The sequence below is a fragment of the Pan paniscus genome, chromosome 8, assembly GCF_029289425.2.
Source record: "Pan paniscus chromosome 8, NHGRI_mPanPan1-v2.0_pri, whole genome shotgun sequence".
In the NCBI taxonomy this organism is placed as follows: Eukaryota; Metazoa; Chordata; class Mammalia; order Primates; family Hominidae; genus Pan; species Pan paniscus.
Genome location: NC_073257.2, coordinates 114,168,185 through 114,192,958, shown reverse-complemented (window position 1 = coordinate 114,192,958; position 24,774 = coordinate 114,168,185). Strand labels below are relative to the sequence as shown.

The 24,774-nt window shown below is 40.3% G+C and overlaps 1 protein-coding gene and 1 long non-coding RNA gene across 6 annotated transcripts in view; both read right to left on the bottom strand.

Annotated features, from left to right (window-relative positions):
* The window catches only part of GBF1 (golgi brefeldin A resistant guanine nucleotide exchange factor 1), a 137,518-nt gene that overhangs the window by 77,492 nt on the left and 35,252 nt on the right, over positions 1-24,774 (bottom strand). The window lies entirely within an intron of this gene.
* LOC134731148 (uncharacterized) lies at positions 508-23,677 on the bottom strand. Its single transcript, XR_010113279.1, has 2 exons — positions 3,720-23,677; positions 508-3,682 (listed from the first exon to the last, which is right to left on the bottom strand). It is a non-coding gene; the product is annotated as an uncharacterized LOC134731148 (long non-coding RNA).

The window sequence follows — 24,774 nt, the reverse complement described above, 5'->3', positions numbered from 1 at the left end:
AGGACTCCAATTTCTATAGCTAGGAGAAAGATTTGCCCAGAATTAGAAGTACAGTGGTACCTCTTAATATTATTTCACCTCTTAATATTATTTCACTGAGGTGATCAAGTACACACACACACACACACACACACACACACACACAAATCTGCATATAATTTCAGAAGGTTCGTTAATCTCCTGAAGCCCATTCCTGGATCCCAGATCAGAATGCCTGATCTCAATCCTTCTTGAACCAATGTTTTACATAAAATTTTTATTTTGGTATGAACCACCACACCCAGCTAATTTTTTATTCTTTTTCTTTCTTTCTTTTTTTTTTTTTTTAAGAGATGTGCGTCTTGCTATGTTGCCCAGGCTGGTCTTGAACTCCTGAGCTCAAACGATCCTCCTGTCTCAGGCTTCTGAGTAGCTGGGACTACAGGCTTGCACCACGACACCCGGCTTGTATAAAATTTTAAAAATTTACTTACTACTACATAAGGAAGAACTTTTCCTTTTACCTAATTTCTTTCTTTCTTTCTTTTTTTTTTTTTTTTTGAGATGAAGTCTCACTCTGTTGCCCAGGCTGGAGTGGAGTAGCACAATCTCAGCTCACTGCAACCTCCACCTCCCAGGTTCAAGCAATTCTCCTGCCTCAGCCTCCCTAGTAGCAAGATTACTGGCGTGTGCCACCGCACCTGGCTAATTTTTTTGTATTTTTAGTAGAGATGGGGTTTCACTGTGTTGGCCAGGCTGGTCTTTAACTCCTGACCTCAGTGATCCACCTACCCTGGCTTCCCAAAGTACTAGAATTACAGGCATGAGCCACCGTGCCCGGCCCCTTTTACCTAATTTCACCTTGAAGATTATGTTCCTAAATCCTAATATTCTAAGACTGGAAAGTATTTTATTTTACCACTCCGAAATTTTCTCAGATTTAAAATATATATATCTCTTTCTTAGATGCTGCAACCAGAACCACATACGGCATTCGAAGTCTTTGCATGTTGTAATGTTTTCAAAATTACATACGATGTGGCCCATGACTGTGAGGACCTCTTTAGCTATAAAACAAGTAAGTATTCAAAGAACGGTCCATATCCCCTTTCTAAGTCAGAATATAGATTATAAAAGGCCAATGAATCTCAAATATAGTTTAGATTTTCCCCGTAAGTATATATTGGCTTAAGCTTAAACCTTATGTACCATTTTTCTGTTTGGATATATTTTTGCAGTTATTTTATTCCTATTAGAAGAACTTAATTATATGTGAAGATGGAGACTTCACATATAATTCATTATGTGCTCTCTAAAGGCAATGCCTTTGGAGTAAAAAAAAAACTAGATTAAAATCCCAGTCCTGGTACGACCATAGCAAATAAACTTCTCTAAGCCTCAGTTTCTGCATCTGTAAAATGACAAAGAAAATAGCACAACCCTACCTCCTCGGCTTGATAATTAAACAAAATAACGTATTTAAAACATTCAGATAAGAATAGCTAAGGAAATTTTTGAAAAAGTAAGTACTGAGAGGGTACCTGCTTTGTATATTGAGATTTATCATAAAACAACAATAATATTTGAGATAATTTAGAGTACTTGGTAGAAAGTCGGATTAAATTTTTGAAGTCCTTCACAATTTTAATGCCATGCCTTAGCCTGGAGAACTGAAGCTGCGCGGTATGAGCTGCCTGAATATATGACAGGAGGCTTACAGACACCGTAATCCTTAACCTGTTCTCACTCAGGTGTAGCAGTATTCATATGGAAACAACCTGAATTATTCTTTAGGCAGCCATAGCAGTAGAAAGTCATCAAGATTTTCTAAGACCTCAGGGAGGCTGTGTAAGGCTTTTTCTAGGAGAAATAGGTACAGACATTAGCCATTTTACACCAGGGCCATTTATGGTCAATTGATTTTGACAAGGGTGCCAAGACCATGCAATGGGGAATAGCCTTTTCAACAAATGTTGCTGGGACAACTCGATACCCACATGTAAAACAATGAACTGGACCCCTACCTCATATCATATACAAAAATTAAAGCTGGTCATGGTGGCTCACGCCTGTAATCCCAGCACTTTGGGAGGCCGAGGTGGGTGGATCACTTGAGGTCAGGAGTTTGAGACCAGCCTGGCCAACATGGTGAAACCCCATCTCTACCTAAAATACAAAAATTAGCTGGGTGTGGTGGCATGCACCTGTAATCCCAGCTACTTGGGAGGTGGAGGCAGGAGAATCACTTGAACCCAGGAGGCGGAGGTTGCAGTGAGTTGAGATCGTACTACTGCACTCCAGCCTGGGCAACAGAGTGAGACTCTGTCTCCAAAAAAAAAAAAAAAAAAAGCTCAAAATGGATCAAAGATCTAAATGTAAAAGCTAAAACTCTTGAAAGAAAACACAGATGTACATTTTGTACCAGAGTTTCTCAACCTTGGCACTAACGACAGTTTGGGCCACGTAATTCTTCATCATGGGGGCTGTCCTATGCATTGTAGGATGTTTACCAGCATCCCTCCTGGCTTTGATCCACTAGATACCAGTAGCATGCCTGAGATATGACAATCAAAAATGTCTCCAGATATTGCCAGACTTCCTCTGGGGGGCAAAATCACCCAGTTCAGAATCATTGTTTTAGTCTTAGTGATGATCCTTATCCTCCTCCCTTGTAAAAATTGACAATGACTACATCATAACTACATGAATGGTTATTTGCTTAGTAGATGAATTCTAAGAACTCTTCAGAAAAGTCATTAAATACTCTAAATCCATAATTTTAGGATAATCTCAGGACCTTGCCTAAGGGCCAGTAGCCCCATTTTGAAAAGTTTAGTTTAATTCCTTCCATTGGAAGGTCACAGATCAGTATGATGTTTTTTTTTTGGTATGGCATTTTTGTTTTGTTGTTAACAGCTTTATTGAGCTATAACTCACCCCTTATATATTGAGATATAATTCACTCCTTTAAAGTATACAATTCAATGTGTTTTAGTATATTCAGAGTTGTGTAACCACGTACTATATGATGATTTTTGAAAATACTGACCTCTCCCCTCTCTCCTCTCCCCTCTCCCCTCTCCCTCTCCCTTTCCACGGTCTCCCTCTGATGCCAAGCCGAAGCTGGACTGTACTCCCGCCATCTCGGCTCACTGCAACCTCCCTGCCTGATTCTCCTGCCTCAGCCTGCCAAGTGCCTGGGATTGCAGGCGTGCGCCGCCACGCCTGACTGGTTTTCCTATTTTTTTGGTGGAGACGGGGTTTCGCTGTGTTGGCCGGGCTGGTCTCCAGCTCCTAACCGCGAGTGATCTGCCAGCCTCGGCCTCCCGAGGTGCCCGGATTGCAGAGGGAGTCTCGTTCACTCAATGCTCAATGTTGCCCAGGCTGGAGTGCAGTGGCATGATCTCGGCTCGCTACAACCTCCACCTCCCAGCCGCCTGCCTTGGCCTCCCAAAGTGCTGAGATTGCAGCCTCTGCCCGGCCGCCACCCCTTCTGGGAAGTGAGGAGTGTCTCTGCCTGGCCGCCCATCGTCTGGGATGTGAGGAGCCCCTCTGCCCGGCTGCCCAGTCTGGGAAGTGAGGAGCGCCTCTTCCCGGCCGCCATCCCGTCTAGGAAGTGAGGAGCGTCTCTGCCCGGCCGCCCATCGTCTGAGATGTGGGGAGCGCCTCTGCCCCGCCGCCCCATCTGGGATGTGAGGAGCACCTCTGCCTGGCCGCCCCATCTGGGATGTGAGGAGCACCTCTGCCCGGCCGCGACCCCGTCTGGGAGGTGAGGAGCGTCTCTGCCCGGCCGCCCCGTCTGAGAAGTGAGGAGCCCCTCCGCCTGGCAGCCGCCCAGTCTGAGAAGTGAGGAGCCCCTCCGCCCGGCAGCCGCCCCATCTGGGAGGTGCACCCAACAGCTCACTGAGAACGGGCCATGATGATGATGGCGGTTTTGTCGAATAGAAAAGGGGGAAATGTGGGGAAAAGATAGAGAAATCAGATTGTTGCTGTGTCTGTGTAGAAAGAAGTAGACATGGGAGACTCCATTTTGTTCTGTACTAAGAAAAATTCTTCTGCCTTGGGATGCTGTTAATCTATAACCTTACCCCCAACCCTGTGCTCTCTGAAACATGTGCTGCGTCCACTCAGGGTTAAATGGATTAAGGGTGGTGCAAGATGTGCTTTGTTAAACAGATGCTTGAAGGCAGCATGCTCATTAAGAGTCATCACCACTCCCTAATCTCAAGTACCCAGGGACACAAACACAGCGGAAGGCCGCAGGGTCCTCTGCCTAGGAAAACCAGAGACCTCTGTTCACTTGTTTATCTGCTGACCTTCCCTCCACTATTGTCCTGTGACCCTGCCAAATCCCCCTCTGCGAGAAACACCCAAGAATGATCAATAAATACTAAAAAAAAAAAAAAAAAAAGAAAAAAAAAGAAAATACTGATTCTCTTATATATTTTAAACCACTGTCCTAACAAACTACTCTTAGCATAATTAACGAGAACTAAAACACAAAACCAAAATAAAAAAATAGGCTAGTGAATTTGGCATTGTCTCCTCAAAGCCACAAAAGAGTGATGTTCCTCAACAGCAATCAATAACTTAGTCACATATGTACAACAAGCTATAAAAGAAGCAAACTGAATGACGACGGGGCTTTGCTTGAAATTTAGTGTCACTGTTGTAAAGAAATTAGGAAAAGTTAAGTCACTGCTAAACCAATGCCCTGTACCAGGAACCACAAACATTCCCCTTTCCCCCCTGCTTTCTGAATTCTGGCGTCATTAGATAAAAATGAATATACAGACCAGTAAGTGCCAACTAACATAGCAAGCATTCTAAGGTCAGAATCCTTTTTACCATTTATTTAACTTGTTTTGATTCAGGTTGTGAGTTCCTCTACAAAAGCACCACCCCACTTGATGGAAAGGTCATGGTTTCACTTTAGAACCTCTTTTTCACTGCTAGTGTAACTACAATGCCACTGCGACCTTAACTTTTTTTTTAGCTGTTGAATAATGCTTGCCCTACTGCTATCACTGTCTAATCCAGAGACTATGGCTGGCAGGAGGAAATGGCTCTGGAAGCCACAGCTGTTATACAGAACAGCTACCATCTTCCAAGTATGAGAACCACTTCCAGCTTCTTCTTTGACCAGTTTGCTCAGTCCAAATTTCAGATCTAATCTGAAGCCAGTGAAAAGAGCTGTGGCTTCTAAGACCAAAGCTATTTTGTTGAAGAATACTATCAAGGGAACTGTATATGCAGCCAGACAAGAAGTCAGCTGCAAGATACTCCAGAAATACTAGGCCTAATCCTCCACCGTCCAGAAAACCTCAGATCCCCTGCCAAATCATGTGAAAACATACTCCACCTGACTCAACAGTTACTCATTTTTCTCACATTTACTGACCATACCCATGCAGATGGTGTGAAAGTTTATTCTATCCTACCTTAAATGAATGTCACCATATTTAATATCATACTTTTAATAACAATGATAAAATAACAATAATAAAAATAATTTAGTATATAGTTATGTACTGTATAGTAGGTAGTACACAGGTATGTGTAGGTTTTGTTACTGCCCCATTTTTTACATTTATTTTTTAATTTTTTTGGGACGGAGTTTCGCTTTTGTTGCCCAGGCTGGAGTGCAACAGCGTGATCTTGGCTCACCACAACCCCTCCACCTCCCGGGTTCAAGCAATTCTCCTGCCTCAGCCTCCCAAGTAGCTGGGATTATAGGCATGTGCCACCATGCCCTGCTAATTTTGTATTTTTAGTAGAGACGGGGTTTCTCCATGTTGGTCAGGCTGGTCTCGAACTCCTGAACTCAGGTAATCTACCCGCCTCTGCGTCCCAAAGTGCTGGGATTACAGGCATGAGCCACTGCGCCTGGCCCTTTTTACATTTATTTTTTTAAAAAATTAATGTATAGTAAATGGATTCCTTGGGGAAGCGTATTATCTATGAGTTTTAACACATGTACTAACTCATGTAACCACTACCACAATGAGGATACAGAACAGTTTCATCTCCTCAACAATCACCTCATACTACCCCATGGTAGTCACACCCTTTCCCCACCACCAACCCCTGGCAATCATGCTTGTTCCTGGTCACCACAGTTTTGCCTTTTCCAGAATGCTATGTAACTGGAATCATTTACTCAGCAGAATGACTTTGAGATCCACCTAGGTTATTGCATGTATCAATAGTTCTTTCTTATTGCTGAGTAGCATTCCATACCATCCTCATTTTATGGTAAGTGCCTCATAAGGCACTTAAAGTACAGCAAGGTTATGCAACCTGCCCAAGGTCATCAAGGTGAGGCCAGTATTCAAAGCCAGTCTGCATGGCTTTAGAACCTATATACACTCTTAACCACTATGTTATACTGCCCCTATTAATCTAAGCTCTTAGAAGAGGGGGATAGTAGTCCATGATCCTGATTTAAACATTAAGAGCTTTTCTAGAACAACAGAACAAATGAGTTTCATATTTACCAAAAATGAGGATGAGAATAGTCAAGACTTCTAGTGACAATTCCAAAGCTCTCAAGGGATCTTGATGTAGAGGTAAGAGTAGGAGGTATAATCAGTGAAACAGGCCTAGGTTTACAGTCCCATTTCTGTGACTTACTAAGTATGTGACCTTACACAAGTTCTTCACTTTTTGGAACCTCTGTTTCCTCTTCTATACAATGGGGATAATATTACCTTGAAATATCCTTGGGGGAACTCAATGAGATGACACATACAAAGTTCCTGATACAGAGTATTATTACCACCTATATTGAGTAGAGACAAAAAGAGAGGCCAAAATGCTTACGAAATATACGAGTATTTATTAATCTCTGAAAGATTTAGAAGGCATGGTCCCTGACTACAAAGAGCACATATTCTAGCTAAAAGATACACTTTTCTAAAAGTAGAACTAATGTCATGATATAATATGATGCTAAACTGTGTGACTGGATCTACAAATATAGAGATAAACTCACAATTTTAGCCAATAGCTTTAACTTTCTATTTAATTTTTTAAAGTCAAAATCAACACTCAGGTGTGGACTCGACTTGTCATCTAGTCTAGAACATTACCTAGGTATAGATAACAGCAAAGCCTTTACTAGTCGACATCTAGAATACATTTTTAAAACTATTAGTTTCGGCCGGGCATGGTGGCTCATGTTTGTAATCCCAGCACTTTGGGAGGCTGAGGCGGGGGGATCACGAGGTCAGGAGTTCAAGACTGGCCTGGCTAACACAGTGAAACCCCGTCTCTACTAAAAATACAAAAATTAGCTGGGCGTGGTGGTGGGCGCCTGTAATCCCAGCTACTCGGGAGGCTGAGGCAGGAGAATCGCTTGAACCCAGGAGGCGGAGGTTGCAGTGAGCTGAGATTGCACCACTGCACTCCAGCCTGGGCGACAGAGCTAGACTCTGTCTCAAAAAAACCAAAACCAAAAACAAAAAACAAAACTACTAGTTTCAACTCTTTCATTCCAGGTACCTGCATCAATTTCAAAGTGGTATTTGTTCTAACAACTTTTTACCTATGAAAGGAAAAAAATTCCATAAAAGGCCTGAGTTTTGTACTACTTGATGAGTGATTGGTTTATAAAATTTTCAAGTTCTTTAGGAAAACAGAGTATACTTCAAAGGGGTTATGAAAAGGTCCAGAAGGACTCAAATTCTATGTCCAAAGGAATTCAATAAGATCATTTCTTTCCCTTCTGCTTCCATTTGGTCTGAGTGGAAAAATATATAAACAAAAGGAGTAGTGTAAGAAGGTAAAAAAGAAGAGAATAAGCTGGAATAGTAGAAAGACTATTCAAATCTATCTACAAGAGTCATTCTAATTTCTTCTGGTGCTTTCTAGTAATCTCTCCTCAGCTGATGTTTGCTATGTGAATCTTTGCTAGTACAGAAATGGTTTTTCAAAAGTCAGCTCAGGTTTATTAGGCTTTTAAATTAAGCATGCTAACAAAACATACATAAAACAAAACTGCCTGAATCCTTATTTCCCAATTAGACCTGGGAGCAAAGTCTAGTGATAACTGTACAGCAAAGCATCTTACGAAGGCTGTCACAGCTGCTTAGCAACACATCCCCAATAGCTGGCAAGTCTGTACATCTATGCTGCTTGCTTAGTGCTCTGGACTTAGAGAAAAGAATTAAATTTTAAAAATAAATGTTAAAGCCCACACACAGCAGCAATTTTTAGTGGCAGTGAAATGTCACTTGGGGACCAAATAGAACCAAGGGGTTCATTTTTCCAGTCCTGCCTCATCTTAAGTCTTATGCTTATAACTTGCTTAAATGCTACAATTACCTTTTTTTTCCTTTTTTTTTTTTTTGAGACAGTCTCGCTCTGTTGCTCAGGCTGGAGGTACAGTAGTGCAACGTAGGCTCACTGCAACCTCTGCCTCCCGGGTTCAAACGATCCTTGTGCCTCAGCCTCCCAAGTAGCTGGGATTATAGGCACGCGCCACCAGGTCCAGCTAATTTTAGTATTTTTAGTAGAGACGGGATTTCACTAAATTGGCCAGCTTGATCTCGAACTTCTAGCCTCAAGTGATCCGCCCACCTTGGCCGCCCAAAGTGCTGGAATTACAGGTGTGAGCCACTGTGCCTGGCCTACAATTCTTTTTTTTTTTTTTTTGAGACAGAGTCTCACTCTGTCGCCTAGGCTGGAGTGCAGTGGCATGATCTCAGCTCACTGCAACCTCCACCTCCCGGGTTCAAGCAATTATCTGCCTCAGTCTCCTGAGTAGCTGGGATTACAGGCACCCGCCACTATGCCCAGCTAATTTTGTCTTTTTAGTAGAGATGGGGTTTCACCATCTTGGCCAGGCTGGTCTTGAACTCCTGACCTCATGATCTACCCGCCTCGGCCTCCCAAAGTGCTGAGATTACAGGCGTGAGCCACCGCGTCTGGCCTACAATTCTTTATCATTCAAAGAAATATAACTATCCTTAGACCTGGATTTCTACCAGAAGTTTAAGGCTGAATCTCTTATCCCTATCATCTTACAAAAAGAGAGAAGACAAATCTCAAACCTATATTCTAAAAAAAATAGTCAAGGTTAGGAAACAGGAGACAATTGCCAGGCAAAACCATAACCCTTCTTTCTTATTTAAGTCAGTTGGGCAGTTTTTTTCATAAGCAGCAGCAATGAATGGGGAATCAGGAGACCTGAGTTCTAGCTTTCCCCCTGATAAGCTATGTGACCTTGGTTAATGTTTTAGTTTCTTCTGTGAAACAAGCTGGTGAGAATAGACTCAGAAATCACAAACTGAAAGCCAGCTTACAAATTTGGGCTGGTCCATAGATGTGTTTTGCTTAGTATTATGTTGTGTTTTATTTTTTTAATAGCAATAAATGAGTTTATTGAGAATAAGTGAAACCACATTTTGGAATGAATGTTATTGTCCGCTACTTAAGATATAAGTATTTATTTGAGTATACAAATAAACTTAACAGAATATGCCAAACAAATAAATATGTATAATAACAAATACATATTTATACAATGGAATATACTAGTAAGGTTCTGGTGACAACCCTTAATCAGTATAGCTAACAGAACTGCCTCTATTCTCGCTTAATCTGGATTCCTTTTCTCCTCATTCTAATATTCCTCTTTGAAGGAGACAAGGTTTTACCCACATAAGTCTTTTAAAAAAAGCTTATGAAAATTTTCAAAATTATATAAATGTAAATTATGTAAATAGACTAACAAACGCCCAAATACCCCAAACCCAGCCTCAATAATTAGCAACTTAGGGCTTATCTTGTTTTTTCCCTTCTATTCCCTTCTATTCCCATATTGTTTTGAAGCAAATCTTGCCTATCATATCATTTCATACATCTTTAACCTTAATATCATTATCATCACATCCAAAAGAGTAATATTGCTTTAATATAAAAATTTTAGTTAGTGCTCAATTTGCAATTATTCAATTTCTATAACTGCCATAAACTTTTAAAGATAGTTTGTTGTATAAATCGCTATCCAAACAAGGTCCATATATTGCAACTGTTTGATATGTGCAGAGTTAAAACTGAATTGAATGTCCTTAGATGGCACAGAATTCTAGTCTGCCACAGTCCATACTACTCCCTATTCTTTTCATTTAAGTTATCTGCCAAGCCCTTGACAGTTTTTGAGTTTAGTTCTCTGGAGGATCTGAAGTCTCTTCCAGTTCTAAGATAACTTGACTCTTGTAAATATTGACAGAGAAACAAAACAAATGAGTGGAGCTCTATCCTTTAATCTGAAAAACTAAGAAGCAGCAATACACACTTGTTAATTAGAAATATGGGAGTAAATTCCAAAAGAATCTACTAAAAGAGATGAAAGAAGTTGCCTCTTGGGATTAGGATATATTGGTGTCTGCTATTCCACATCCTCAGGCCTACCTCACAGGCTTAACTGATATGCATTCATTGCTTAAGGACAGAGATACATTCTAAGAAATGCATTGTTAGGTGATTTCATTGTTGTGCAAAAATCATAGAGTATGCTTACACAAACCTACGTGGTATAGCCTACTACATATCTAGGCTATATGGTACAGCCTATTGCTTCTAGGCTACAAACCTGTACAGCCTGTTACTGTACTGAATACTATACACTGTAAGCAATTTTAACACAATGGTAAGGATTTGTATATCTAAACACAGAAAAAGTACAGTAAAAATACTGCATAAAAGATACAAAATGGGCCGGGCATGGTGACTCACTTCTGTAATCCCAGCACTTTGGGAGGCCGAGGTGGGCAGATGGTCAGGAAATCGAGACCATCCTGGCTAACACGGTGAAACCCCATCTCTACTAAAAATACAAAAAATTAGCCGGGCGTGGTGACAGGCGCCTGTAGTCCCATCTACTCAGGAGGCTGAGGCAGGAGAATCGCTTGAACCCAGGAGGCGAAGGTTGCAGTGAGCCAAGATTGCGCCACTGCACTCCAGCCTGGGCGACGGAGCAAGACTCTGTCTCAAAAAAAAAAAAAAGAAAAAGAAAAAAAAGAAAATGGCAACCCTGTGCTGGGTACTTAGAATGAATGGGCCCTGCAGGACTGGAAGTTGCTCTGGATAAGTCAGTGAGTGAATAGTGAGTGAATGTGAAGGCCTAGGACATTGCTGTATGCTGCTGCAAACTTTATAAACACTATGCTTAGGCTACATTAAATTTATTTTTAAAAAGATTTTTCTTTCTTCATTAATTAACCTTAGCTTACCATAATTTACCTTATAACTTTTAAATTTTTTTAAGCTTTTGGACTTTTATAATAATACTTAGCTTAAAACATACATACTACAGCCCGGGCATGGTGGCTCATGCCTGTAATTCCAGCACTTTGGGAGGCCGAGGCGGGTGGATCATGAGGTCAGGAGATCGAGACCATCCTGGCTAACACAGTGAAACCCCGTCTCTATTAAAAAATACAAATAATTAGCTGGGCGTGGTGGTGGGTGCCTGTAGTCCCAGCTACTCGGGAAGCTGAGGCAGGAGAATGGCATGAACCCGGGAGGCTGAGCTTGCAGTGAGCAGAGATCACGCCACTGCACTCTAGCCTGGGCGACAGAGTGAGACTCCATCTCAAAAAAAAAAAAAAAAAAAAAAACACATACTACAGCTGTACAAAATATTTTCTTATATCTTTATTATATAAGGTTTCTTCTATTTTTAAATTTTTTATTTTGTACTTTTTAAACTTTTTTGTTAAAAACTAAGCCACAAACACTCACATTGGCCTAGGCCTACAGAGTGTCAGGATCATCAATATCACTGGTTTCCACCTCCACAGCTTGTCCCACTGGAAGGTCTTCAGGGCAATAACACCCATGAAGCTGTCATCTCCTATGATAATAATGCTTTCTGGAATACCTCCTGAAAGACCTGTCTAAAGCTATATTATAGTTAACTCTTTTTCTTGATTAGTAGAAAGAGTACATTCTAAAACAATGATATATAATATATGAAATAGATAAACTAGTAATGGTCATTTATTATCAAGTATTATATACTGTACATAATTTATGTGCTATGCTTTTATATGACTGGCAGCACAGGTTTGTTTACAACAGCATCACCACAAACACGAGTGATATGTTATACTATGACATTATGATGGCTACAACATCACTAAGTGATAGGAATTTTTTTACCTCCATTATAATCTTATGGGCCCACTATCATGTATGGGGTCCATTGTTGACCGAAATGTTGTTATGCAGCACCTGACTGTACACTGATGCATCTTCAGATAAATTAATATAGAGACACTGCAGTATATTTTAATGATTAAAATTTTAAAATGAAAATAGAAGAGGTTCTCTTGACATTCATGCAATATTAATCTATTTTTAAGAATGATTGAAAATTTAAAGAAATACAAAGATTTTGGAAACAGTAATTTGAAACTAAATGCCCAATAGAAGCTTACGTAACAAGTTTGAAGCAGAATTTATCTGAAAACTGACAACTGGACAACAGAAAGACAAAGGAAAATTATAAAGTTAGACTATCTCAAAATGCACAGAAGACTGTGTATATTTACCTCTTTAAAATATATTCTATAATATTGCTACATCAAAATTTTCATTAAAATTGTAATGACATTCATATGGAATAGAATCCCTCTGAAAGTATTTCCAAACTTGTGTGGGAAGACATCAAACTCCAAAAAATCTTAGGACTTTAGGGACTTTAGAGATCATTTGAGCCAGGCATAGTGGCTCATGCCTGCAATCCCAGCACTTTAGGAGACCAAGGTGAGAAGAAAACTTGAGGCAGGAGTTCAAGGCCAGCCTGGGCAGAACTGGCGAGAACCCCATCTCTAAAAATATGAAAAAATAAAGTAGCCGAGAATGGTGGCACACACCTGTAGCCCCAGCTACTGGAGAGGCTGAAGCAGAATTGCTTGAACCCAGGAGTTCAAGGCTGTAGTGAAGTATTGCATGATTGTGCAACTCACTCCAGCCTGGGCGTCACAGCAAGGCCCTGTCTTTAATTAACAAGTACATACATACATCATACTTGAGAGATCGTTTGGTCCAATTTTCTTATTTTTTTATCATTAAATTTTTTTTTCTTTTCTGTTTGTCCCAGAGATTCCAGAATTTTCTTATTTTAGAGAAGAAAATGGAAAGGCCAAAGAGAATACTAGAAACTAGGACCTTAGAAAAAGTTCTAGGGCCGGGCATGGTGGCTCACGCCTGTAATCCCAGCACTTTGGGAGGCCGAGGTGGGCAGATCACGAGGTCAAGAGATCAAGACCATCCTGGCTAACACAGTGAAACCCCGTCTCTACTAAAAATACAAAAAATTAGCTGGGCGTGGTGGTGGGCGCCTGTAGTCCCAGCTACTCAGGAGGCTGGGGCAGGAGAATGGCATGAACCCGAGAGGTGGAGCTTGCAGTGAGCTGAGATTGTGCCACTGCACTCCAGCCTGGGCGACAGAGCGAGACTCCCTCTCAAAAAAAAAAAAAAAAAAAAAAGAAAAGTTCTAGGGGTTTGGGTCCCTCTGCAGAAAGCCCAGTTAGAATGACTGGACACAGCAGCCTATGATAAAGGTAAAAGAGAACCTTTGTCAATGGTAAGGAGAATGACAGATGCTGGGTAACTAGCTCCCCATCCATCTGTCCAAGGCATGGTGCCACGGCAAAGGGATACAGGCAAGGCCTTTCGCTGTTCAGAATTCCACTTCTTACTTAGGAAGCCGAATATCAAGTCTCCACTCCCACGCTTTCCATTTGGTCACCTCAGTCTAACAGAAATGAGAAAACAAGAGTAAGAGCTGACCAATATCAGCACTTTCCACCTTTCTGAGAGCTGGAAACAGTAACATTTCCTCTAAAAGTCCTGATGCCTTTTCTCCACAGCCAACCAGTAAAAAGTCTGGGGAAGACAATAAAAGTGACCTAATTCCTATTTCAAAGTACAAAGCTAAACCTTAGGGTATTTATAGGCCTGGTGTCAGGCTTGTCCTCAACTCCCCTCCTATCATGGACAGCCTGCTCTCCACACACACACTGCTCCCATGCCAAAAGTTCAGCCAGGACCTCTCGTTTCTACACTTCAAATGCAAATAAACTAGTTGATGCACTTCTCTGTAAGGATAAAAAAATACCACTACCTATTTAGGTTTGAAATAGCCCATAGTCTCAGACCAGTCTGGGTATTATTTAAAACAAACAAACAAACAAACAAGCAGTGAATAGCTCATAGTAATAGAAAAAAAAGAAACTTGGCAATAAAAAACACACTATCCAGCTATGAAAGAACCTGATACATGTAATACAAATCCGAAAGGTTCCTATCCAACTTCTGTCCAATAAGTGGCCAAGAGATAAGAACAGATAATTCAATAGGAAAAACCCCAAACAGTAAAACACTTGAGAAAATGCTAGTAATTAAAGAAATGTGAAACAAATTATAAAAGCATCACCTTGTCAATTAAATTAGCAAAATTAAAGAGAAGTTAGAAAACTCAATATAGGATGCAGCATAGCTACAAAACCCACTCTACTTATGGGACTATTACTTCGAGAAAATAATTTAAAAGAAAAGCAGGCTGGGTGTGGTGGCTCACTCCCAACACTTTGGGAGGCTCAGGCAGGTGGATTGCTTTAGCCCAGGAGTTTGAGACTAGCCTGGGAAACATGGCAAAAACCCATCTCTACAAAATATTAATATATAGAAATTAGCCAGGAGTGGAGGCACACACCTGTAGTCCCAGCTACTCAGGGAGGCTGGGATGGAGGATCACCTAAGCCCAGACAGTCAAGGCTGCAGTGAGCTGTGATCACACTATTGCACTCCAGCCTGGGCGACAGAGACCCTGTCTGAAAATTTAAATTAAATTAAAAATTAAAAATATAAAAAAGAAGCCGGACGCGGTGGCTCACGCCTGTAATCCCAGCACTTTGGGAGGCCGAGGCGGGTGGATCACGAGGTCAGGAGATCGAGACCATCCTGGCTAACACGGTGAAACCCCGTCTCTACTAAAAATACAAAAAATTAGCCGGGCGTGGTAGCGGGCGCCTGTAGTCCCAGCTACTCGGGAGGCTGAGGCAGGAGAATGGCGTGAACCCGGGAGGCGGAGCTTGCAGTGAGCCGAGATCGCGCCACTGCACTCCAGCCTGGGCGACAGAGCGAGACTCCGTCTCAAAAAAAAAAATAAAATAAAATAAAAAATAAAAAATAAAAAGAAAAACTGTTATCAATACAGAGATAAGGTTCTACTACATATAATGAATCAAAATTTAAAAAGGATAGTTAATCTATGGCATTCTGGTTCAATGTATTTTTATAATGTCATTAAAGATGATAAATATATTAGGTAAATGCATGGAAAATTCTGTATGAAATAATGCTAAGAACTTCTGGCCCCACTGAAGAGTATCCTCAGCCAATTTCAGCAAGGTTCTAGAGTGCCTATAAAAATATACTTTAAAAAATGATACTAAATGAATAAAAGGAAAAAATAATAATAAGGCATACTGATTAAACTATTAAATTATGTTTACATAATGATAAGGGTTAGAGAAGGTAAACAGTGATTTTTGTGTTTTTCTTGAGAAAGGGTCTCACTCTGTTGCCCAGGCTGGAAAGTGGCATGATTATGGCTCACTTGAAGTCTTGACCTCCTGGGCTCAAGCAATCCTCCTGTCAGAGCCTCCTGAGTAGCTGGGACTACAGGCACTTGCCACCATGCCCAGCTAATTAAAATTTTTTTTTGTACAGACGGGGTCCCACTATGTTGCCCAGGCTGGTCTTGAGCTCCTGTGCTCAAGCAATCCTCCCGCCTAGGCCTCTCTCAAAGTGCTGGAATTACAGGCATGAGCCACCACACCTGGCCTAAATAGTGATTTTATGGCACAAAGGTTTTTGTTCTTGTTTGCCTGCTTTGTTACTTTTATAGTCTTCTATAGAATCAGTTAAACACAATTTTGGAACCTCTCTGATTCTATAAAACCTAAATCAAAAAAACACCCAAAGGATTTTCCCAGTTATGAATTGTCTACTACGCCAGTAAATGACAACAGGAATATGAGGCCAGGGTTTATTTACAGCCTTAGGCTATTTCCTAGGAAGCCAAAGATGCTCTGGAATTTTTGTTTGTTTTGAGATAGGGTCTCACTATGTTGCTTAGGCTAGTCTCAAACACCTGGGCTCAAATGATCCTCTTGCCTTAGCCTCCCAAGTAGCTGGGATTACAGGTGCATGCCACCATGTCTGGCTTCCAGAATTTTTGAAAAAGTAAACTGATTCTCCATTTTAACAACCTCACCCCTGTTCTCTGCCCCACACTTCCACCCACCTCCTGTCACCAAGAGCTGAATAAGTATATTCTCACAAGGATTTCTATTATCAGGTATAGAGTAAGGTATGTACCAAGGAGGGAAAGACATCAATGAAACTGCATAGCTGGAATGATTACCAAACACAGAGGCAGGACAGTGTCCCTGGTTAGCTTTAGGATCTGCCTGTGCAGTCCTCATCACTGTGGCTATCGACTTGCTTGTCCTAGAAAGGTGAAGAATAGTAAATAACTCCTAAGGCCTTTTTTTTTTTTTTTTTTTTTTTTTCTGAGACAGAGTCTTGCTCTGTCACCCAGACTGGAGTGCAGTGGCATGATCTTGGCTCACTGTAACCTCTGCTTCCTGGGTTCAAGTGATTCTCATGCCTCAGCCTTCCAAGTAGCTGGGATTACAAACGTGTGCCACCACATCCAGATAATTTTTTTGTATTTTCAGTTGAGATGGGGTTTCACTGTGTTAGCCAGGCTGGTCTCGAACTCCTGGCCACAAGTAATCCGCCCGCCTCAGCGTTCCAAAATGCTGCAATTACAGGCGTGAGCCACCACATGCGGCCAACTCCTAAGGCTCTTATCTGACTGGTATACAAAGGACCAGATGAATCTATCTAGTGACAAGTAATTTCGTTTTTAAATCACTCCCGAGCATTAGGTCTTTATCTCCATTTTGGAGATCCTGGATAGAATCCAAAAAGAGCTCATATCATTATATCATTATATATCTCAGTCTGAAAAAAACATGGTAACACTGTAACTCTAGTCAGTCTAGTTCATTTGCACCAAATTTTAGAGGATCAGTAGTAAATAGGTGGAGAAACCACAAAGGATTATCTGAATCCAGTTGAAGTGCTCTCACGAGCAGAAGCCTCCTTTGACCAGCTGCCATGGATGTCCCAGCAAAACGGGTAGAGGAGGTAGATCGATCATGCTTACTGGCTTGCTTTAGAAAAACGGAAAGTTTTTACTAGCGCTTATGGCTGAGACAGCAAAGGAAGAGAAAGAGATATTTGCCATATACATATTGGACAATTTCAGAGACATAAAGGTTTGGGAGAAGACAGGGAGACAGGGCTGACTGGGGAGAACAAAATTTTTCAAATTAAAAAAATCAATCTTGAAGTCCCAGTGAACATCTAAAAATTTCCATTTAACTTCCTGCAAGGCCAGCCTCCAAGATGACTCCCAGTGATGTCCCCAATGATTACATCTTTATGTATTTAGGTTGGTCTATGTGACTAATATAATATAGCAGGAGTGATGGTTACTCCTGAGGTTTACTTCTGAGGTTGGGTCAGAAAACAAAGTGTGGCTTCTGCTCTCTCTCAGATCATTCACCTATGGAGAATCTAGTTTCCATGCTGTGAGCAGTCCTATCGAGAGGCCACATTGTGAGGAACTGAGGCCTCTGGCCAACAACCACATGAATGAACTTGGAAATGGATCTTCCAGCCCACCCCTTCAAATGACTGCTGCCCTGGCTGACATCTTGAGAGACCCTAAGCCAGAACCACTAGCTAAGCAGCTCCCAGATTCCTGACCCTTAGAAATTGTGTGAAATAGACCAGGTGCAGTGGCTCATGCCTGTAATCCCAGCACTTTGGGAGGCCAAGGTGGGAGGATCACTTGAGCCCAGGAGTTTGAGACTAGCCTGGGAAACACAGTGAGACCTCATTTCAAAAAAAAAAAAAAAAAGAAAAGAAAATAAAAGAAACTGTGTGAAATTTTTTTTGTTTTTTAATTTTAAGCTGCCACATTTTGGGGGGTAATTTGCTACCCAGCGATAGATGGGTAGGAGAGGTAATTTGTTGGGGTAATTTGTTACCCAGCAATAGATAACATAATAACATAACATCAAACTAAGCAAGTTTGATGGGGAAATGTACCATTTGATATCATTATTTCATCTACTGGTTGAGAAAGAATCATCTGCAAATTAAAAGTGGTTATTGCCTATGATACCATTAAAAGCTAAATATGCCTAAAGAAGGGGCTCCACTGGAGGGAATGAATTGTCCTTCTCTTCCAACACTAATCTAAGGCTTGTCACAGCCAAAAAGGCCCCATCAGAAGAGTCCAACACAGTCCCCTCCCAGTAATTATATTACATATCCTACAGCCATAAATGGGGGTTAGTTAAGGGTAGGTTTCACATACAAGGCAGCCACTGTAAGGGTGTCGTCTCACATCAGAGCAGTCAAGGGGTTAAAGTTGAGGCAGCAAATTTATCCCCAGAGATATATGTCTAGCACAAAGCTGAGATTCACAAGATTCTCCCTGAGTTTTCCTTACCTCTAAATGCTGGAATAACTGATGCTCACTGAATTCCGATATTTGTATGAATAAAAATGAAGGGATTTAGCAAATCTTGTTCCTGCACACAGTTGTCAAAAAAAATCTGACCTTTACAACAGGAAAAAGAGGGGGGATTTAAAGATTTAAAGAAGAGGCAGTGACTGTCTGATGTATAACAAACCTTTGAAAAATTATGAAGCAGTGAAAATCCCCTACAGGTCCCAACAAAATGTGTCCAATTTGCATTCCAGCAAAGCTTTCCATACATACCATTTGGCTCCTGTGTGTACTTCCAGGCAAATAAATCCCGAGGAATAATCCCACTGGGACCTAAGTCTGATCTCTGATATATTACTGCTACACAGCTCCAGACCAGGCTCCACAAACTGCCTTTTTGGTTCCAAATAACTAAATCAAAGTCATCCTGATAAGCTTTGAAAACAGGGAATGCGAGGAGTGGTTTAATGAATGTTACAACTCAACCTATTATAGACCACAGTACATTAGGAGAAGAGAAAGAAAGACAGAAAAAAAAAAAAAAAAAAAAAAAAAAAAAAAAAAAAACCCTTATGCTTTTACATCCCCAAATCTCTCAAGGCCAAATCCAGACATACCTGTCATTCACCACACCTCACTATAAAGCCTTGTTCAAAGCCTGACTTTGATCAAATGGTTAGGATGAATTTGCAAACCCAACAACACTGTGTATTGTGGTGGGGAAAGGAGGAAGGTAAGCAGAGGCTACAATTTTCTGTTTACTTTGAAAACAGGTTCAACCTTTTTTTTTAAAGCAACCAATGGCAGCAATAAACACTAAAATGTATTCTGATTTATAATATTTCAAGGAAATACAGCAAACACATTAAATAGCAAAATAATTTTTTTCTAAAAGTTAGAAAAACCTACCACTCAACATATAAACTGGAGAAAACAGTCAAAGAAAAAAAAAGAAAGAAAGCTACAACTCTAGAAAAAACGGAGAGAGCTAGAAGTTCCAGCATCCTAGATTTCTGTACCAGTTTTCTCCTTTCACAAGAAGAAACTAATTTTCACCTTTCACAAGAAGAAAATAATTTTCACAAAAGAAAAACAAACTAAAACATTAATCACAGTGACTATTAGACAAATCACAAAATATATAGATGCAAGAAGTAGAAACTGAGAGACTAAAAAAGAGAGGGGTAAGAAGAAAACACTTAGGAACTCAACAGTTGGATGTAGAAGACATCAAAATAAGAAACCACCCAGCCACACAGTAAGGAGATGGGAACATTAGAGTTTTAATATCTGTACATAATATCATTGTAAGTAGTGGCAAAGTAACATCCAAATTCAGTTTATATAGCACCTTAAAAAGAGCCAGTCATTTATCAGGAATTAGAGTTAACTCCCTCCCCAGAAGGTTATTCTGTGAGCAGGAAGATAAGCTGGTAATGTGTAAGCAAACTGAGCTACCTGTATAGTCAGCAAGACCTAGCCTATTGCCTGGTCCAGGATTCTGATGGCAAATGAAACCAGAAATACCATCATCTACTTTCAAGACCCAAAGTGTAACTGACGCTCTTCTTTTGGCAAGTCAGAATTCGACCCTGTCTAGGCAACCTGTAAAATCTGTAAAATCTGTGTTCGCTGTTTACTGGAAATTTTGGAAGAAAGTAATCCTTTAGTATAAAAGCTAAAACCTCAATACCTTATTTGGCCCAGAAGAGCCATCCAGTTATTTCAGGAGAGAAGCATGTCAGAAGATCCATAAGACCTGAAAGGAGCTTTATCATCAAAGTCCTATCCAGTCTCAAAAGCTTTTGAAGCTATATAAAACAAAACAAACACAAATAACAAGTGTTGGTAAGGATGCGGAAAAACTGGAACCCTCTTGCATTCTTGGTGGGAATGTAATATGGTTCAGCTGCTATAGAAAACTGTTTGGCAGTTACTCAAAAAGTTAAACATAGAATTACCATACAACCCAGCAATTCCAGTCCTAGGTATATATCCAAAGGAATTGAAAACAGATACTCAAATACACGTATACACATGTCCCTAGCAGCACTATTCATAATTGCCAAAAGGAAGAAATGGTCCAAATGTCCATCAACGAATGAATGGATGAACAAATTGTGGTATACACACACAATGGAATATTATTCAATCCTAAAAAGAATTGAAGTGCTGATTCATGTTACAGCATGGATGACCCTCAAAAACATTATGCTAAGAGAAAGAAGCCAGACATAAAAGGTCACATATTATATGATTCCATTTATATGAAATATCCAGAATAGGTAAATTTAGAGACAGAATGCAGATGGATGGCTACCAGGGGCTGGAGGGGAAGGGAAAGTGTGGAGCAACTGCTTAATGGGTACAGGATTTCCTTCTGGGGCGATGAAAATGTTTTGGAATTAGATAGAGTACATTGTGAATGTACTAAATGCCACTATATTGTTTCACTTTAAAATGGTTAATTTTATGTTATATGCATTTCACTTCAGTTTTTTAAAAAAGCTCTTGAAAATGCAAGTAAAGATCCTCTTATCTCTAATTTGACTTTATTTTTCTAAAGTGCTTTAACAGGATATGAGCTTCTCTTCTAAGAAACCATGAACAATTTCCAGTTAAAGCCTGTCGTGTCTCCTCTATAGTTTTTGTAGAGACAAGCAGGTACCTCAGCCCATAGTACAAAGGGTCACTTGGGATTCCTGCAAAAAGTGAAACTTACCTAGTTGCTTTCCACTCACCAAAACTGGTTGCAGAAATGTCAGTGGACGTCTATGTCTGTATTCCCACTGGAGGCTCACTGAACCTAAGCTTCTTTAGCAGCTAAAAAGTCTCCCCTCCTTGGAGACTTAACATCTATTGAGACTTCATAAAGATTTCACATTATACAAGACCACAGTAAGAAATTTCCTCCTCTTCCACCACAGCTCAATTCGGAGTTCTTTGGAAACACAGGTACTTCACTGTCTCCTGTTTTGCATTCCGAATAAGAGATCCTCCCACGTTTTTCCCCTACCTACAGGTTAAAACTTGCCAACAGACAAGACTTACTGGTAGAAGCACTTTGAATAGTCATTCTTCATATTGTCACTTTGTCTTTCATATTTCTCTTCCAAATTGTTGAGGCAAAAGCATTTTCAGAGTATGAGGTCTATCCTCTAGTATTCAATACCTGTTACATCTTTGCTGTCATCAATAACCTCCCAGCCTCCTAGCAGAAGGCCTCAGTCACCCAAGCCCTTAAAGACTCCTATAATTGGTGGTTTATACTTTCTCCCCTGTCCTAATCCCACTTCATCATGCCATGAAGATACACAATATTTGCAAATTTTCTAAAGCTCTTTCTCATTGTTTTGCTCATTGCTATTTCCACAGCTTCCTTTTGGAGATAAAGCCAGGCCCTTCCTGGCCTCAATAATTTACCTGTGCCTGGACACAACTAGAAGAGGGCAATAGTCACCAGAGGGTCCAAACACAGCTTCTATGCTCATAGCTACATATAATAAAAGCATAAACGGAGAATGATCCCCTTTCCCATTAATTAAAATGGCTCTACTAACAAGTGGTTGTTAAGGGTATCAATAAACTGCCTACCCTCTGTCATCTTAGGTTGAAGTACTTTAAAAGTTACCTTTTAGGATCCAGGTACTATCTTCACTACTACTTCTCTGGGCAAGATGAGTGACTCCTTACCTTAAGATCTGATGGTTTGTACCTCAATAGTTTCCACCTCCTTGTGATAATCTTTTAATAGTATCTAGGATCATTAGTAACCCGCTACTTTACCTCCTCTCACCTCTCCCCTTTACTCATCCCTCTGGACAGAGCATTCAGAGTCAGTTAAGTGCCATGTCTTATTGAATTTTTAAATTTTTCTACTATCTCTTAGCACTGCAGTTCTGTGAATCTCCTTACTCCAAGCCAGAACTTCAGCCTACCCAATTAGAGACTGGAATTTAAAAACTCATGTTCCTATTCCCAGATAGTTAACACCACATGTGCTGGAAATAGGCTAGTTGGGTTAGTGTTCATGCTATACTCTCAGCAGACTTTCCTACTGAACCTGGTATCCAACAACAGGGACCAGTAAGCAGCCTGAAGTCTGTTGCCAGGGAACAAGGCTAACTCAGGATTTTCTGCCATCAGTTCCTTCGGTAGACATAGCAGAATCAAAGAGAAAGGGGTTTTCCCAAAATAACTGTGATTAAAATAATAATGTTAATTTGTCTCCAGCAAGACAGAAGAGTCCAGGAACAAGCTAGACTCACCTCTGTCTCTTGTTCCTCTTCAGCAAATGGCCCACCTGAAGGTTAGCTGTAAGTCTGCCCTTATTCACGTGAAAAGCAAATAAATAACCTCATCGCCTTTTTCCAAATCATAATCACACTTTAAAAGAAGCTTTTACTGTATAACCTTGAAAATGTTACTTAATTTTTCTGGAACCTGAGTTTTATCTGTAAAAGGGGAATATTAATAAAGGTACAGTCTATCTTGTGAGTTTTTGTGAAACTTGAAAAGAATACAGGCAGCCGGGCACGGTGGCTCACACCTGTAATCCCAGCACTTTGAGAGGCCGAGGCGGGTGGATCACAAGATCAGGAGATTGAGACCATCCTGGCTAACACGGTGAAACCCCATCTCTACTAAAAAATACAAAAAAAAAAAAAAAAAATTAGCCGGGTGTGGTGGTGGGCGCCTGTAGTCCCAGCTACTCGGGAGGCTGAGGCAGGAGAATGGCATGAACCTGGGAGGCGGAGCTTGCAGTGAGCCAAGATCGCGCCACTGCACTCCAGCCTGGGCGACAGAGCGAGACTCTGTCTCAAAAAAAAAAAAAAAAAAAAGAAAAGAAAGAAAAAAGAAAAGAAAAAGAATACAGGCAAACTGTTACAGCCAAGTGGAACCTAACAAGATGTGATGACTAAATGTGATGTGGTATCCTAGATGGAATCCTTGAACAGAAAAAGGCCATTAAGTAAAAACCTAATGAAATCTGAATAAAGTATGGACTTTAATTAATGATGAATCAATATTTGTTCATTAATTGTGACAAATGTGTCATATTAATGTAAGATGTTAATAATAGGGGAAACTGGGCATTGGATAGATGAGAACTTCTTTACAACTCTTCTATAAATATGTTTATAGAAATAATCTATTATAGATTATATATGAGTCTAAGTTATAATATAATAATTTATATAAATATAATTTATAGATAATTTATATAAATGTAATTTATAGATGATAATTTATGTGCTTTATAGATTCTAAAATTGAAAGGCTATAATGAAAAACCACTTTATAAATTATAAAGTTCTAGTCAATTGTAAAATATCACATAATTTAGTAGATTTAGTATTTTATGCAGATTGTTGGTAAGGTAGGTAGCTATCTTAAGTAGCTCAGATAACAGAGATCACTTGAAGAGTTAAGTGCTGGTGTGGAAGAGTCTAGCCCCCAGAAATATCCCAGCTGTTTCCTGCCAGCTGGTGCCTCATGTCTGACTTGCAATAGAGTTGATTTTCTTTACGTAATTATTTTTGCCTCTCAACCCGTCTATTTCACTAAAAGAACAGTAACTTTTTAAAAAGAGGCTTTAAGCAGATAGGTGCTTTAATTTAAAACTTCAAAAAGTGAAACTTAAGGCATGGGTACGATAATTTATTAGGTCCATTTCCTAACTGGCTGAAACAGATCTGATCTCTACTCCCAACTTCAAATGTAGAAACATGCAGACATCCAGAGATAGAATTCAGCAAGTGTACCCATCCCCTGCCAACTCCTGCTCTGCCCTGGGAAAAAAAAGAAAAAGAAGAAAGCAAAAGTCCCAGAAGTGCAGGAAATTGTTTCTCAGACGAAAGACAACACTTCCTTTCCCAGAACAATCCATCTCCCACACTGACATCCTGCTCCTGCTATATTTACCCAACCCAAATCTGCCGATGATATACTTCCAGCTGCACTCCTGCCACATGGTCCTGTCACTCAACTGGAGCACTCAGAGGGGAATCTGTCCAGAGGGCAGAGCCTGGAAATCACTACACACTAATCCATGCTTCCTCTATTGCTAGCCTTCAGAGTAAAGTGAGACAAAATATGGACAGTATTACTCCCTGTTTATTTTGGAAGTGACTGGGGAGACAAGAGGTACTTCATTTTATATAGTTGCTAATTTTGACTGCTCT